The sequence below is a fragment of the Elaeis guineensis genome, chromosome 8, assembly GCF_000442705.2.
Source record: "Elaeis guineensis isolate ETL-2024a chromosome 8, EG11, whole genome shotgun sequence".
Taxonomy (NCBI): domain Eukaryota; kingdom Viridiplantae; phylum Streptophyta; class Magnoliopsida; order Arecales; family Arecaceae; genus Elaeis; species Elaeis guineensis.
The window spans coordinates 41,192,147-41,207,289 of NC_026000.2; the positions used below are offsets into that span (position 1 = coordinate 41,192,147).

Here is a 15,143-nt window from a genome sequence, read left to right on the forward strand (position 1 = left end):
GTCTAACATGAGCAAAGTCGAAGGCCCGATTATTTTAAGACTGGATGGGGGGAGAGGCTCTTACAACGGCCCTTATGTGCCCCCACAGCCATGTTAAGAACAGAAGGAGAACCTCATCCTAACGTGAGCAAAGTCGAAGGCCCGGTTATCCAGAGACCGGATGAGGGGAGAGGCCCTTGCAGCGGCCCTTACGTGCCCCCACAGTCCTGTTAGGAACAAAAGGAGAACCTCATCCTAACATGAGCTGAAATTGATTATCGGGAACAAGAGGAGAACCTCGTCTGACATACACAAAGACTCGATCGATCAAGACCGGATGAGGAGGAAAGCCTCCTCAACGGCTTCTCTACACTCCCACAATCCCGTTAAGAGCAGAGAAAAAACCCTTGCCCAAATGAAAAAAAAGAGGGGAGATGAAAAGAGAAAGTGACAAGCTACACCAGCGACAAGTGAAAAAAAAATTACGTCAAAAATATAAGGGACCTCATCTCAACGAGGAAGGAGACTCTTATCAAGAATCCTCATTCTCTAAGAGAAAACTCAACACAGGCCGAGAAAAATTGACTTTCTTAAGGTAACGAGGAGTTTGGACCCCCAAGCTCAAGCATTGGGAGGAAGCATCAGACTCAAATGGCTTCGAAAAGACCTACGGTCATGAACAAAAAAGGCAAATCAACACGGCGACGACCGAAAACCTTCAAACAATGACGGTATCGAACAAGACAAAAGACAAAAGAAGTTCGGTAAATGATGACTCAATGCAAGAATGGACAAGGTAATAGAAAATTTTTTTTCATTTCATTAGTAAAGTGTGCGTTACAAAGCCTTTGAAGGCCAAAAAAAAGGGGGGCAACAAGAAAGGAAAGGAATACAAGGCAAAAGAGCTCCAAGGAAGCTCGGTACCATCAGACTTCGAACTCTCGATTCCAGCCATCGTCGAGGATTGCTTTAAGTACCCGACTTCTTCTTTCAGACCCCTTTGGATTAATAATTACTCCAGCATTATCTTCAAAGTACATGTAGATGCCATCCTTTTTGCACCATGGCTTCCGCTGCCTCACAATGACGGCAGGCATGACCTTCTTTCTGAGATCAGATTTTCTCTTCTTTCTGACTTCTTCTTGCAGTCCCCCTTCGGCTTCCCCCTTTCACAGAATCGGGAAGTACTTGCGGTCGAAGATGTGCCACAAGCACGGGCTCTAGTCGATCAAGGCGAAACCCGATCGGACTTGTCTCTTCTACCCTCGCCTCCTTCGCCGACCCAGAAGTTGCAGCGCCTTTCCTCTTATGGGCCTTGAGACTCTTGGCTAGCATCCGAGCTGCATCCGTGCCCATATCTTCAATGAAGGAAGATCGGCACAGTTTAAAAACAGAGCTACGAAAAAGGGAGAGTTCTGGAGTGAACCTAGGCTGGTCTGCAGGATGCAGAGATACAGAGATGGGGACGACTCGAAGAATGCCTGAGGACAAAAAGGATGCTGAGGAAGAACAGAACTCTCAGGAAGAAGGAGAAACCGAAGAAACTCCCGAGTGAAGTGAGATCCCTGAAGGAGGGAGGCGGGTTTAAATAGGCGATGGGGTCTGGTGCAATAATGACCGCAGGACTCCTCTGGCCAGTCTATAACCACCGCGTGGCCCACTCACCGTGGCAAGCGACTGAAGGTGGCTGACAGTTGGTAAAACCATTATTATATCGTACCTAGGACAGCGCTCCAGCAGAAATTTTAAAAAAAACCTTTTCAGATCACCTCGATTTGAAAAGACTCCAGCACCAGCATGCCAAACTTCAAAATATCTGGAAACCATCGGGTATGAAAATCGAGGGGGGCAACTTCGACTGTGAGAATTTCTCTGTACTTTCTTCATTCAAAATCCGAACTCGAAAGTAGGGAGACTGGTGTTGGGTATAAAATACCCCCAGCCGAAGTTTATAAAAGATCGATCCTTTAGGATTTTTTTGGCTTCCGACCTTGTGTGGCGTCTCTCTGAACCCCCTCGACCGTTTGAGCTTCCATAATACCATCCGGACTTCTCCGACAATGAGCTTCTCCATTCATCTATCGAGCCACTCCAAAAGCTCTCTGGGCTTCACTATCAGCCGATCTTCTACAGTGATCAATTATTCTCCGAATCCCTTCCAGACTTCTTCCAGCCACGGACGACCCTACTCCGAACTTCTTTCGGACTTCGTCAATATCCGAGCTTCTCCGACAATGAGATTTCTACAGTAACAAGACTCCATCCAAGTTTCTACGATGGTCGATCACCTTCTGGATTCCACCCGAGCTCTTGCGAGAGCCAAACTTCTACAGCAAGCAGTCTACTCCAAACTTCCACGGCAAGCAGTCTACTCCGAACTCTACTGCAGGCGGTTTGCTTCGGATATCTACTCCAGATCTCGGATGAGCTTCTATAACAGGACAGATTCCACCGGCCAGGCCACCACTTCGAGCTTCCACGACAACCGATCTTCGATCGAGCCTCTACAATAAGCGGCCTCCTTTCAGCCTTCTACAAGAATCAGACTCCATCCGAACTTCCATAACGGATGGATTCTGGATGAGCTTCAACAACAGACAGGCTCCAGCAGCTGGATTTCTACAACGGTCGATCACCTCTGGTGTCTGCCGAACCTCCCCAGCCATCAACCTTCAATAGCGCCAGTCAAACTTCAACAATGCCATCCAGACTTCCATAGGATCTCCAGACTCCTCCAGCGGACGAACTTTTCCAATGCCATCTGAAGTCCACCGTCGGCCGACCCTCTGCCAGATTCTTCATGAAACCTGACTTCTCCGATGGATAATCTTCAGACGAGCTTCTACATCAGGCAAATCTCAGACGGACTTCTCTAGCAATCGGACTCCTACCGGACTTCCCAACAGAAAGTCTCCATCCGAGTTTCTACAGCAGATGGTTTCCGCCTACAGCATCAGTGCTCTAGGCACCCAACAATAGTAGACCCGTCACAACCTCGAAAACATCCGAACTTCTCCTAGATCGATGAGATAGAGAGCCATTCCGCTCCATCAAACATCCCAACCGAGCTCCAGCCGACAGATCCAAACTCTCTGGCAAGTCACGACAACGGCCACTACCCTACTCCACTCTTTGCAACGGATTCTGTGTGGCTCCACCACTCTTTGGCAAGTCGCGACAACGGACACCACTCCACTCTCCGGCTCCATCACTCTCTGGCAAGTCACGACAACAGACACCACTCCACTCCCGTAACAAACTCCACGTGGCCCTGAACGGCCCCTGACGCCACTACTCTCCAAAACAAACTTCACGTGGCTCTGAACGGCCCACTACCAGGCAGTTATAGACATCGTTGTCAATCAGTTATGCTCTCTGTCTATAAAAAGGACCCCCAGATACGTTCTTCTCGAAGCTTAAAACTCTATCTTGAAACTCTGCTAAAATTTCCACTCGAGCACTCCATTTCTGTTGAAGCAGAGTACTGACTTGAGCATCGGAGGGTCTTGCCAGAGCACCCCCAACTCCGGTTTAGACTTCTCTTGCAGGTCCTGGCGGCGGCCATGGTCATCTTGACTCCAGCTTCTCCGGCTTCGACAGAATTCTGCACCAACAGAATTGACGCTAGAGGAAGGGCTGCTATGTCTTCGCAGTACCCTTGTTCTTAAAGGAGTGCTCAACGAGACTGCAGAGTTTCGGACACAGGCGTATTTGGACTCCTCCCCGAGCTCGCAAGCAGAGGAGCCCGGACCATAGAGTTCGACGGAGCTCTCCCCCAGAAAGATTCCATAGCTATGCCCCTCTGAATGCTCCAAAAGCCCAGGTGCTGACGGAGGTCAGGGAGCAGCTGTCGAGGTCGGAAAGGATGCGCTCGCACCCCGGGAAGTGCAACCCAAACAAATTCTACCTTTATCATCGTGACCACGGCCATGACATGGAGGAGTCTATTCAGCTCCGAAATGAAATCGAGGAGCTCATCAGGCGGGGTCGGCTCGACAGATTTATTCGACGTCGGCCTGAAGGTAGGGAGGATCGATCGAGGGCCCTGCCACAACCGGAGCCACCAAGGAGGGAAGAATAGCCTGGAGATCGGTCTCCAATCGGGATCATCAACACCATCTCTGGAGGACCCCGGAGGGGAGCGGCCAGTGGATCGGCCGGACCGCTCAAGCGGCAAAGAACTGAAGGATCTATAAACTTTACTGAAGAAGATGCCCGGGAGATCCAATTCTCCCATAATGATGTGGTTGTAGTTTCTTTAAATATTACTGATTATGATGTACGCCGCATTCTTGTTGATAGTAAAAGCTTGATCGATATTTTGTTTTACGATGCATTCTCAAAAATATCCATCCCTGATGGTCGGTTGGGGCCGGTTAGCTCCCCTTTGGTAGGGTTTACTGGCGATGCTGTGCCAGTGGAGGGAGTAATAACTTTGACTGTAGTTGCAGGTCGGTATCCGAAACAATCTAGAGTGCTAGTGGATTTCCTAGTAGTGAGGGTGCCATCTGCCTACAACGCAATACTCGACCGACCTGACCTCAATGCCCTCCGAGCTGTAGTATCAACCTACCATTTGAAATTGAAATTTCTTACTAGCTAGGAGGTCGGAGAAGTCAGAGGAGATCAAGTCCTGGCAAGACATTGCTATAATATAGACCTACAAAGAAGTGGTCAGCCTGACCCCTGTCCGGTTGATGGATTGGACACCCGCGATGACCTGACTGAAGAACGGGGTGAGCCAATAGAAGATCTTGTCTCAATTCCTTTGAATGATGGGAATGAAGAGCACGTGGTGAAGATCGGCTCCAACTTGGGGAAAGAGGTGCGGACACAGCTTATCAATTTTCTACAAAAGAATGCGGATGTTTTCGCTTGGGCTCTGGTGGACATGCCAGGGATTGATGCTGAAGTTATGGAACACCATCTGGCTGTTGATCCCAAACACTGGCCGACGAAGGAAAAAGTTTGAAGTCATGCACTGGAAAGACAAATGGCAATAGCTGAGGAAGTTGATAAACTCCTGAAAGTCGGGTTCATCAGAGAGGTCAACTATCCGAGCTGGGTTTCCAATGTGGTCCTAGTTAAGAAGGTGAATGGTAAATGGAGGATGTGTATAGACTTCAAAAAGCTGAATAAAGCCTGCCCGAAGGATAGTTACCCTCTGTCCAGAATCGACCAATTGGTGGATGCAACCTCAGGCCATGAGCTTCTCACTTTCATGGATGCGTTCTCCAACTACAATCAAATCAGGATGGTGCCAGAGCACAAAAAAAAAACTACTTTTATTACTAACCGTGGCTTTATTGTTACAGGTCATGCCTTTTGGCCTAAAAAATGTAGGGGCGACCTATCAACGGCTGATAAACAAGATCTTCAAAGAGCAGATCGACGGCAACATGGAGGTCTATGTGGACGATATGCTCGTAAAAAGCAAATCCTTGATGAACCACATCGCCGACCTTGAGGAGACCTTTAGCACCCTCCAAAATACAAGATGAAGCTGAACCCAGCCAAGTGCGCTTTTGGAGTAACCTCAGAAAAATTTCTGGGCTTTATTGGTATCGGGGTGCGGGATCGAAGCAAATCCAGAAAAGATTTATGCCATCCAAAAATGACCACCCCGAAGTCAATAAAAGAAGTTCAGCGCCTTATGGGAGAGTAGCGGCTCTAAATCGCTTTGTCTCAAGATTGGCCGAGTGGTGCCTACCTTTTTTTTAGACTCTCAAGCAGTTGAAGAACTTCTGTTGGACCGCTGGATGTCAGCAAGCATTCGAAGAACTGAAGGACTACCTCGGCTCATCTTCACTATTGGCAAAGCCCGAATCTAGAGAGGAGTTGTTTCTGTACCTGGCTATCTCCCTTGTGGCTCTCACAGCAGTTCTGATTAAGGAAGAAGCAAAAATTCAACGGTCGATCTACTACATAAGTCGAGTATTGAGAGATGCCGAAACCAGGTATACTAAGTTAGAGAAACTAACTTATGTCTTGTTGATTGTAGCTCGAAGGCTCCGACCTTACTTTCAAGGACACACCATAACACTGCTCACCGACCAGCCGATCAAGGCGGTTCTGCATCGAGCGGATGCCTCTGGGAGGATAGCGAAATGGGCAGTCGAGCTCACTATCGACCTCGCCGATGATAAAAGCCCAGATATTAGCAGACTTCATGGTGGAATGCACTATTTTGGAGGAGGCCGAACTTGGACGAGAGGAAGCCGACAACCCAGGGCTCCAACGAACTCCCCTAAAGAAAGAACGGATCTCCCTGATGGTTTTTGGGCCCTCTACGTGGACGGTTCCTCCAACATGTCCGACGCAGGCGTGGCCTGATCTTGGTAAATCCAGATGAAATTATCATGGAGTATGCACTGCGCTTCGAATTCTCAGTGACAAATAATGGAGCAAAATATGAAGCTCTGATTGCAGGACTGAGGATCGCCAAAGAATTAGAAGTAGATCGGCTTCAAGCCTATAGTGACTCTCAATTAGTAGTGGGACAGGTCAGCAAAAATTACGAAGCTCGGAAGAACAGTATGGCCAAGTATCTAGAAAAAGTAAAGGAGATCATCCCTACCTTTGGCAGCTTTGACATCAGGTAGATCCCAAGAGCAGAAAATACTAGGGCCGACCTTCTCTCCAAGTTGGCTACCCTGGCTCCGACAGAACTGCCTAAGGAAGTCTTCTTCGAAGTTCTGAAGTGTCCAAGTATGGAAGAATCACAGCTTGTGATGGAGATCAGCCGTGAACCCAGCTGGATCGACCCACTAGTTGCATTCCTCAAGGACGGGGTTCTTCCTCCTGATGCAAAAGAAGCTCGAAAGCTTAGGAACCAGGCCTCCCGATATATCCTTAATGAAGGCAAGCAATACAAGAGGTCATACTCTTTGCTCCTTCTGAAATATCTCCGGCCTTCTGAAGCCGACTTCATCTTGTGGGAGGTACACGAGGGAGTCTGTGGAAGTCACCTGGGGGCCAGATCTTTATCCCACAAACTGCTCTGACAAGGCTATTACTGGCCTATCATGTACCACGACTCTGTCGAGTATGTCAGAAGGTGTGATCGGTGTCAGAGATATGCAAATATCCAAAGACAACCTGCCTCCGAACTTACACCATTGAGTGCCCCATGGCCGTTTGCGCAATGGGGGATGGATATCCTTGGACTTTTTCCATGGCATCCGGACAGTGAAAGTTCCTCCTGGTGGCAATAGACTATTTCACCAAGTGGGTTGAAGCTGAACCTTTGGCAAAAATCACAGAAGCTAAAGTGCAGGACTTCATCTGGAAGTCAATTGTTTGTAGGCTTGGCTTACCCAGAACCCTCATTACTGATAATGGGCAGCAATTTGCTGGAGCAAGGTTTGCCGAATTTTGTGAGGATCTAAATATCTCCCATAACTTCACTTCGGTAGCCCATTCGCAGGCAAACGATGAGGCCGAGGTGACCAACAGGACTTTGTTGCAAGGAATCAAGACAAGACTTGAAAAAGCAAAGGAAACTTGGGCAGACGAGCTTTATCATGTGTTATGGGCATACCGAACTACTCAGAGATTGCCCATAGGGGAGACCCCCTTTGCCTTGGCCTTCGGGATAGAAGCCGTGATCCCGATTGAACTCAAGCTTCCGTCGGTGTGAGTCATGGCATTCGACGAGCAGCACAACCCACAAGATCTCAAGGCCAACCTCGACTTGTTAGAAGAAAAGTGGGAGACAGCTTAAGTTCGGATGGCGGCTTACAAGCAGAAAATAGCCCGCTACTATAATTCTCGGGTCAAAAGCAAAGCCTTCAGAGTGGGGGACCTGGTACTTCGGCGAGCCGCTGTCTCACAACCTTAGAATCAAAAAAAACTTGCTCCAAACTGGGAAGGCCCGTATGAAGTCAAGGAGGTAGTCCGGCCCGAACATACTATCTAAAAGAGCTCGGAGGAGCAGACCTTCCGCGACCATGGAATTCGAAAAATCTACGAATGTATTACTAATAGCTTTGCCTTAAATAAAAGTTTTATATTTGCATATTTTTTCTTTTAGCATGAGCTTATAACGACAGGGAGTAACTTCCTCATACAATCAAAATCAAGCATGTTAGGAATAGGAGGAAAACCTCATCCTAACATGAGCAAAGTCGAAGGCTTGGTTACTTAAAGACCGATGGGGGGAAGGCCCTTGCAACGACCCTTATGTGCCCCCATAGCTTTGTTAGGAACAGGAAGAGAACCTCACCCTAACATGAGCAAAATCGAAGGTCCGATTACTTAAAGATCGGATGGGGGGAGAGGCCCTTGCAACGGCCCTTATGTGCCCCCACAGCCTTGTTAGGAACAGGAGGAGAACCTCGTCCTAACATGAGCAAAGTCGAAGGCTCGGTTACTTAAAGATCAGATTGGGAGAGAGGCCTTTGCAACGACCCTTATGTGCCCCCACAGCCTTGTTAGGAACAGGAGGAGAACCTCGCCCTAACATGAGCAAAGTCGAAGGCACGGTTACTTAAAGATCGGATGGGGGGAGAGGCCCTTGCAACGGCCCTTATGTGCCCCCACAGCCTTGTTAGGAACAGAAGGAGAACCTCATCCTAAAATGAGCAAAGTTGAAGGCCCGGTTACTTAAAGATCGGATGGGGGGAGAGGCCCTTGCAACGGCCCTTATGTGCCCCCACAGTCTTGTTAGGAACAGGAGGAGAACCTCATCCTAACATGAGCAAAGTCAAAGGCCTGGTTATTTTAAGATCAGATGGGAGAGAGGCCCTTACAATGGCCCTTATGTGCCTCCACAGCCATGTTAGGAACAGGAGGAGAACCTCGTCCTAACGTGAGCAAAGTCGAAGGTCCGATTATCAGAGACCGGATGAGGGGAGAGGCCCTTGCAACGGCCCTTACGTGCCCCCACAACCCTGTTAGGAACAGAAGGAGAACCTCGTCCTAACATGAGCAAAGTCGAAGGCCCGGTTATCCAGAGATTGGATGAGGGGATAGGCCCTTGCAGTGGCCCTTACGTGCCCCCACAGTCCTGTTAGGAACAGAAGGAGAACCTTGTCCTAATATGAGTTGAAATTGATTGTTGGGAACAAGAGGAGAACCTCATCCTGACACACATAAAGACCCGATCGATCAAGATCAGACGAGGAGGAAAGCCTCCTCAATGGCTCCTCTACACTCCCACGACCCCATTAAGAGCAGAGGGAAAACCCTCGTCCAAATAAAAAAAAAGGGGGGGGAGATGAAAAGGGAAAGCGATGAGCTACACCAGTGACAAGTAAAAAACAAATTACGTCCAAAACATAAGGGACCTCATCTCAACGAGAAAGGAGACTCTTATCAAGAACCCTCAGTCTCTAAGAGGAAACTCAACACAGGCCGAGGAAAAATCGACTTCCTTAAGGTAACGAGGAGTTTGGATCCTCAAGCTCGAGCACTGGGAGGAAGCGTCAGACTCAAATGGCTTCGAAAAGACCTACGGTCATGAACAAAAAAGGCAAATCAACACGGCGACGATCGAAAACCTTCAAACAATGACGGCATCGAACAAGACAAAAGACAAAAGAAGTTCGGTAAACGACGACTCAATGCAAGAATAGACAATGTAATAAAAAATTTTCTTTTTATTTCATTAGTAAAGTGTGCGTTACAAAGCCTTTGAAGGCCAAAAAAAGAGGGGCCAACAAGAAAGGAAAGGAATACAAGGCAAAAGAGCTCCAAGGAAGCTCGGTACCATCAGACTTCGAACTCTCGATTCCAGCCATCGTCGAGGATTACTTTAAGTACCCGACTTCTTCCAGTCTCCCTTTGGATTAACAATTACTCCAGCATTATCTTCAAAGTACATGTAGACGCCATCTTTTTTGCGCCATGGCTTCCGCTGCCTCACAATGACGCAGGCATGACCTTCTTTCTGAGATCGGGTTTCTCCTTCTTTCTGACTTCTTCTTCCAGTCCCCCTTCGGCTTCCCCCTTTCGCAGGATCGAAAAGTACTCATGGTCGAAGATGTGCCACAAGCGTGGGCTCTGGGCGATCAAGGCGAAACCTGATCGGACTTGTCTCTTCTACCCTCGCCTCCTTCGCCGACCCAGAAGTTGCAGTACCTTCCCTCTTGTGGGCCTTGAGACTCTTGGCTAGCATCCGAGCTGCGTTCGTGCCCATATCTGCAATGAAGGAAAATCGGCACAGTTTAGAAACAGAGCCGCAAAAAAGGGAGAGTTCTGGAGTGAACCTAGGCTGGTCTGAGGAATGCAGAGATGTAGAGATGGGATGACTCGAAGAATGCCTGAGGCCAAAAAGGACACTGAGGAAGAATAGAACTCTCAGGAAGGAGGAACCAAAGAAACTCCCGGGTGAAGTGAGATCCCTGAAGGAGGGAGGCGGGTTTAAATAGGCGATGGGGTCCGATGCAATAATGACCGCAGGACTCCTCTGGCCAGTCTATAACTGCCGCATGGCCCACTCACCATGGCAAGCGGCTGAAGGTGGCTGACAGTTGGTAAAACCATTATTGCACCGTACCTAGGGCAGCGCTCCAACGGGAATTTCGAAAAAAATCTTTTCAGATCTCTCGATTTGAAAAGACTCCGGCACCAGCATGCCAAATGCCAAAATATCTGGAAACCATCGGGAGTGAAAATCGAGGGAGACAACTTCGGCTACGAGAATTTCTCTGTACTTCTTTCATTCGAACCCGAACTCGAAAGTAGGAGGACTGGTGTTGGATATAAAATACCCCCAGCCGAAGTTTATAAAAGACCGACCCTTCCAGGACTTTTTCGACTTCCGACTTGTGTGGCGTCTCTCTGAACCCCCTCGACCGTTTGAGCTTCCATAATACCGTCCGATCTTCTCCGACAATGAGCTTCTCCATTCATCTATCGAGCCACTCCAAAAGCTCTCTAGGCTTCACTATCAGTCGATCTTCTACAGTGATCAATTATTCTCCAAATTTCTTCCAGACTTCTTCTGGCCACGGACGACCCTACTCCGAACTTCTTTCGGACTTCGTCAATATCCGAGCTTCTTCGACAATGAGATTTCTACAGTAACCAGACTCCATCCAAATCATCAGCAGAGGGCAAAGGAGATCTAGCCCTTTTGGTTCCATTACGAAAAGAAGGCTTCGGTGGAGATAGAGTTCAACTATCATGTGCATTAGAATAAGACACAACTTGGCAATTTCTCATTGAGGTGGGAACTTATCACAGTTTATTGGATCCTTTGATTGCCCAATCTAGGAGGGGATATGTTAGGCCTGAAAAACATTTTCAAAAGATATGATCCATCAAGATAAAAAAATATAAAAATAAAGAAACAACAGAAACTTTTACGATGCTATCATAGATGCCTCATATTCATATCTAAATATAGATTGGAAGCATGCTGAGCCATATGCTTACTGCAAAGAGGTATGCTGAGTCATATACTTGCTGTGAAGAGCTATTTATGCTGATATGAGCTATCCTAATATGAGCTGAGCTATCCTGAGCTATGTGCTGAACTGAGCTATCTTTCTATACTTAGTCATCTTCATGCCATGGCAACCACCCACACCATGCACAAAAGGCCAAAAATAATAAATACCCCTATGTGGGGGCATATGAAGGCTAAAGTCTCTCCACACTCTCAGCTCCTGATTGATGGCCCATGCAATTAATAGGTGGGATCTTCATGTACCATGAGGTGACACCACTTATCTATTTAAGAAGGCCAACGGGTGAATCACGATCTTTGAAATATTCAAATCCCCATTCAATATATTGCCAGGCCTCCTCACTCCACGGGAGCAAATGAGGGCTATAATACCGCAACGGCACAATTAATGGCCCAAGATTTTCAGAGTTGCCCATTTTCTCAGCCTTCATCTTCTTTAAATAACCAAAGTCCCAAGGATCCAAGTAAGTTAAGCAATTCCTTTTAGAGAATCCGTTGCTGCTCTCTTTGTTCTCTGAATCTAACTTGAGCAGTGGAAGATCCTCGTCGGAGTGAAAACCTCCAATTTATACTTATTTTGGAGGTCACTCCAGTGTCAGCATTCCTGCACGAGGCTTAGTCACCCTCTCTCTGACCTCGATTGAATCAAGCAACAACAGATAGAGGAAGGGCCTACTTTTACATCATGCCACCAATAAAAATCACCATCAAACAATCGAGGTGATCTGTTGCCCCTCGAACTGCCATTAATATCGGAGAAAGCCATGCACCAGCATTGCAACAACCGGCCCCTCCACATGGCGAGCTTAGGCCCATTTTTCAGGAAGCCAAGTGAACAAGAGATGGCACCACGCAAGGTTTCTTCATGGTGTTTCAACGACGTCTCTTTCAAAAATATGGGAGCCTGTGCTGGTAGCGAGGCCCCCACATCACCATCACCACCAACACCATCATTTCTATTGACCGTGAAGATAAATGCGGATTAGTTCAATGCACTAGTCCAGCGAGTATATATCTGGACCACTATGATTCAAATGATGTGGTGGAACAATGACATGCAGCAAGAGATGCATCTTGCTCTCGCACCTATGTCAACCCAGACCTCTATGGCGCAATGTCCGTCACCTACTTGCAATGAAGGTGGGAAAATCAATAAAACGAAGAAGACGAAAATCCCTCGATCTTTAAATTATCTTTATTTTTATTTTTAAATATCTTGAGCAGGATCAAATAGGGAAGGAGATCGTAATGCTCAAATAAAAATGAGATTATGAAAATTTCTCAATTTTTGAATCTAAAAATTGAATTTTTGGAGGGCTCCAAACAGGAAAGAATATCGTAGTATCCAGAATTATGGCAGATTGGAATCCAGCAAAAGAGGAGACTGTTGAAGTCCCTCAAGTTTTCATAACTCAAGATTATCCTGGTATTTTTTCAGTCTTGCGGCTAACTTGTGGTTGGCCAATTACTGCTTCCTAAACATCACAATCTAAAATCAACAGTCTATCTGATGACAGTTGGCATATGATAGTCCCATCTCCGACGATCTGATGCACCATTGACTTCGGCCGTTCCAGCAATTTCTTGGTAAGGGGTCTTTAAGCCTTGCTTTTTTATTTTATTTTCTCTGAAAAAGATTGCAGGTCAGTGAGCACCCAAATTAAGATGGAGCATCGAGATCATCTGCATGGGGCCTCATGCGTAGCTCCAGTGCCGTGCGGAATCCACAGAAACAAGGCTCTGGAGAGTTCAATCAGTGGGTCACCATCCACATCTTGCATCAACTAACATCCATGGAGAGATAGTTCCACACCAAACAATAAATAGTTTGGAAGGATGGAGCATTGATTCCATCGTTTCTCACTGCCCAGTCTCACCAAACCCATCGAGATCCGCACCAAGATAGATTCCTCTATTGGGGAAAATGGGATCGATGCCATTGCCATCACTCCCGACCGCCAACCATGAGATTCCTCCTCATCTCACTGTCTGTCTCGGCAACTCCATCACCGTCAAGGTTCTCTGGGCTGTCAGAGCCAACTGGAGCTTCCATAGTAAGGTCGGAAAACCTCAGTAAGATCAGCTACGCTCGTGGAAAGAATATCCCACACATCAGCATCCACCGCCACCATGAGGGCTAAAGAGCATGGCGTCAGGATCTTGGCAAGCACCTCGATGACTCTGAATCCACTGGCGGTCGGACCCCTTGCCCCTGCTCACCTAACCAAGGCAATCTCCTCGCTCCGAGCCAAAGTTCTTCCCCAAGTGCATCCCTGTCAGTGCTGAGGACACTGAAAAAAATGATAATTATATATATATATTTTAAAATTTTATAATAAAATATATATAAATTAAATAATTTAATTATAATATGTATATAGATCAAATATAAAATTATCATAGAAGATCTATGATATAAATTAATATGCATGTATGTAAATCTGAAATCTAAAATTCAACAAATATAGTCATATCTATATCAAATTAGATCATATCTAAATTATAAATTGAGTTCAAAACTCTATACCTGAGTGCAGATAGCAGAACACCATATCTAAAATCTATGATAGTTGATTTTTCATGATGCTCAGCAGCCGCACATGCGTCGGACGTCTACAGATATCCACGCGAAGCCCTTATGCTAATCGATCTTCTCGGGAGTGATAGCTCATGAAGACACCATGCTGTTAGCTGATCTAAGAGAAATATAAAGAAAATGAAGAACAAAGAGATTCTCTCTTTTTCTTTTTGGATCCACGCATCAAATCTTTACGATAGAGATCAAGAGAAGAATCCTTTCTTCTTAATTCTCCCACGCACAAGAGAGAACCTTTCTCTCTTCCTTTCAGGTCTTTAAGAAGAACTTTTCTTCTCTAATTTTTTATAATAAAAATTAAATCTAATCTAATTTCTTATGTAGAAAATAATATAAATTTCTATGCTCTAAAAAAATAAAAAGAAAGATCCAAGAGAAGAACCGTTCTTCTCTTTTTTTCTTCCTTTTTCTCCTTGATCAAAAGCACTAGGAAGACCCAAACATCCAACTAGATTTTTTTAATATTTTTTCTCTAAATTTTCATGTTAAAAATTAGATTCAATCTGATTTTTATATAAGAAAAAAATAAAAAAAAAATGAGAGAATAATGCCTTTTTCTCTAAAGTTGTGCACAAGAAAGAAGACTTATCTTCTTCCTTCTCTTGCTTTCGTTGGGAAGAACATTTTTTCTTCAATTTTCTGTTATAAAATCAGCAAGAGGAGCTCTCTTTGACACCTAAGAACCAGCAAGCAAAAGCCCTTGAAGACCCCTTCCAAAGAGGTGAGAGATTGGGGGCTGAGGTGTGTGAGATTTGGGGCGTCCAACTCTTGGACGGCCCCTCCTTTTAGGCGACAATAAGAGAAGGGGGATGCCTATTTTCTCATGGAAGAAGCAAGTGGGGCATGGCACTTCTTGTGGGCATGGGTTATTCACCGTGAAAGGATGTGGAGCGTGAAGAATATATAGCAATGGGAGATATGAGTTGGTTAAATCCTATTCTAAATAGGACTCATGAATCTTGTTCCAATTCTAACTAATTCTTAGATCCAATCCTAACTAACTTAGAATTAGTTATAACAAACAACTAATTAGGTCTTAGTCCAATTAGAAAACCAATTAGGCTCCAATTCAAATAGAAAATTAGTTAGATTAAAAATCACATCAATCTAGGGATTAATTCTTTTCATCTTAATGGATATCGGGGAACCTATTGA

At 46.0% G+C, this 15,143-nt stretch overlaps 1 pseudogene; it reads right to left on the reverse strand.

The window, feature by feature from the left end:
• LOC105035854 (SAC3 family protein B-like) overlaps positions 1 to 15,143 on the reverse strand; it is a 242,094-nt pseudogene that overhangs the window by 63,871 nt on the left and 163,080 nt on the right.